Genomic DNA, 3,137 nt, shown 5'->3' on the forward strand with positions numbered 1-3,137 from the left:
AGGTAAGCCCCAGTGTGGGTGAGCGTCAAGAGGCTGGGGTGCAGAGGTTGTGGAGAGAGGGGGTTTTCCCCTCCCCATTCCTGATCACAGGCTTCAGGCTAGAAACCATGTTCCCCTTCTTTACTTTCCCCCATAAACCTGGCCCAGTGCTGGTCCCCAAAGTATGTATGAGGCAGTTACTGAATAAGCAAGGCAGCAAAATGACTGACCGACACCATACTAGCGAGTCTCCTAGAGCCAAAGGAACATTCTTATCTTCATAACAGTCATCTGCCTTGGTTTTCTGGGAAAAGCAAAACCAACCACTTCTCTCCTCAGAGCCACATGTGTATTTTTAAGCGATTTCTACTATCTGGTGGATACTTTCCCTACACAGAAGTAAAAAACCTGAATGTACATCTTAAAATTTTATCTCCCATATTGGCAAGTTTAAAATGTGAACACTCATTACAGGCCCAACACTGTCCTCTGGGCAGCCTTTTCTGCATCCCTCCTTCTACCTTCCATAGAGAGGAGCACTGCCTCTTGGGCCACTGCCCCCTACACTAATTCTGTGACACTTGTCACACCCAGGCCATTGCTCCCTGCACTAATTCTGTGACACCTGTCACACCCCACTGTACTTGCTGTCCATGTATTCATTTCTTTCCAGGGCTTCCAGTTTGCTAAATGCGAATGAAGGAATGAATGAACAGAAACATTATTACACACACATGTAAATTTCCCAGTAGGTGAAATTACTTTGGGTCCCCAACCTAAAACTCAGAGGCAATTATTTTATGGATGTTTTAATGAATACAGGATAACCAGAAGACTTCTAAAATGACTAGGTTTTCCCCAAGCCCAGAGCTTTTAAGAGTGAATAAATGAATGAAACTTACCTTTACATGATTTGGGTCCTTATTTGTCATATAAGGAGGATTGTAGGGGAGCCTCGGTGGCTCAGTCGGTTGAGCTTCAGCTCAGGTCATGATCTCACTGTTCGTGGGTTCAAGCCCCGCGTCGGGCTCTGTGCTGACAGCTCAGAGCCTGGAGCCTGCTTCAGATTCTGTATCTCCCTCTCTCTGACCCTCCCCTGCTCTGCTGTCTCTGTCTCTCAAAAATAAAAATAAAAAATAAAGGATTGTATACTTCAGGATCATAAAAATTTCCAAATACAATTTCCTTTAGAAAAAAATTATACCTAAAAGCAAACCACCACATACAAATGTGTTTTGCAAGATTCAAAAAAGCCAAATGCTTTATTCTGTTTTTATAGAAAATCATAGATTCAAAGGGTCAGAAGAAACCTCAGAAGTAATTGAGACTGCAGTGCTGGCCCACCCCCTTCTGGGAGAGGTGATCACCAAGCTTTAGTCTGCAGTCATCAACTGGCCTTAGTCTGAGGACTTCCTGCTCCGCCAGCCACGTACTCCTCTGCTCATTCTAACCACCAGTTTGTCCTTAGACTGAGCTGAAATCTCCGTGGCATGGCCAGGGGGAGACACTAGTACTCTACCTCAGAAGAACACAAAATTTATCTACCTGTCACCCACCTGTCACTCTTCTAAATGTTTAGTTTTCATCCCCACTCCTGTCATTTCTTCCTTGGACTAAATAACCCACGATTCTTCCCACTTTTCCTCCCATGAGGTGCTGTCAAGCCTCCACCCTCTTCTAAAGGTTCTGCCTGGTGAGGGTCGCCTCTACAGTGTGAATCAGGAGTGACAAGACAGCAACAGGGTGGACTTTGATGCTTCCTACTCCAAGCGCCGCCTCCCTTAATACGAGCCTAAGAGCCCAGATGTTTTCGCAGAAGTCAGCTCCCATAGTCAACTCCCACTGGATTTACTGTCATTTAAAACCGCTCCAGAGGCACCTGGGTGTCTCGGTTGAGCCTCTGACTTCGTCAGGTCATGATCTTACAGCTTGTGAGTTCGAGCCCCTTGTTGGGCTCCATGCTGATAGCTAGGGCCTGGAGCCTGCTTCAGATTCTGTATCTCCTTCTCTCTCTCTGCCCTTCCCCTGCTTGCATTCTCTCTCTCTCTCTCTCTCTCTCTCTCTCTCTCTCTCTCTCTCCCTCTCTCTCTCTCTCTCTCTCTCTCTTCTCTCTCTCAAAATAAACATTAAAAATTTTTTAAACCTCTCAGACTTCAACACATGCCATTTCTAAGGCATGGCTTCCCCATCCTACAATCACATTTCTGGGCACAACTGTAAGCCTGTGTACTTTGGTTTCAAAGAGTCCTGGATTTGACACTGAACTCTGCCTTTTAGAGTGCTTAGGAAGAAGTATTTAATGTTCATATTCAGAAATTTTGCTCATCAAATCAATACCCTAACATTCCAGGCAAACTACTCTATATCTCCAGTAAATACCTGGAAATTTAGGCAGACCTAAATTCCAAAAGAGGGTCTTGACCTCAAAATTAAAAAAGAAAAATCTTCAAAAGCAGCAGCAAAATGTTATTCTTTTATAAAGCCAAATTGCAGAACAGTATGTAGAAAGCTTTGGTCCCTACACCTAATGGTTGAGTGACTCAATACCATGGAAACCCTTCTCCCTCACCTGCCTCCTACTCAAGAGATTGGAAAGCCACACACTCTCTTTCATGGCCCTGCTCCCAGCCAGGACTTGCAGTGTGACCCAGTCATGGCCAAGAGGACCTAAGAAATCTTCTGGGAGGTTCTGGGGACTCTTTTTGCTTCCAGATCAAAGGATCAGGTAAAAAAGGGAATCCTGGAACCATTCCTTACCCCTTCCTCCTGCCTTGAGCACAGACCTAACACCTGAAGCTGTCAGTAACCAAATGTGCTTACAAATGTAAGAGTGATGCGGAAAAACCAAAAATATTAAGGATAGCAGAAAAGAACTATAAGGAAAAAACTGGGTGACTAATGACCTTGCCCCGCTGCCAGAACCCACGCTGAGGCCACCTACCCTCCAATTTCTTGTTAAGTGAACAAATGTCCTTATGATTCAAGCCACTGCTATTCTCTTCACATTTACTTGAAAGCATTCCTGACAAATCTAGTTCCAAATCAATACTTTTACTCCCTCCTTCTGAAACTCCAGGTTTAAAAATGTACAATTTCATGAATTCATCTTAAATACAAAAATAATGTCAGGACTGTTTGCATAATAACCAACGAAAATG

General features: G+C 44.2%; 1 long non-coding RNA gene across 1 annotated transcript in view; it reads right to left on the reverse strand.

The window, feature by feature from the left end:
• The window catches only part of LOC115290289, a 9,252-nt gene extending 8,279 nt beyond the window's left edge, over positions 1-973 (reverse strand). Inside the window, exon 1 of the long non-coding RNA XR_003908036.1 lies at positions 882-973. This is a non-coding gene — a long non-coding RNA (uncharacterized LOC115290289). The remainder of the gene's footprint in view (positions 1-881) is intronic.
• Between the last annotated feature and the right edge of the window lie 2,164 nt (positions 974-3,137).

The sequence above is a fragment of the Suricata suricatta genome, chromosome 4 (assembly GCF_006229205.1).
Source record: "Suricata suricatta isolate VVHF042 chromosome 4, meerkat_22Aug2017_6uvM2_HiC, whole genome shotgun sequence".
In the NCBI taxonomy this organism is placed as follows: Eukaryota; Metazoa; Chordata; class Mammalia; order Carnivora; family Herpestidae; genus Suricata; species Suricata suricatta.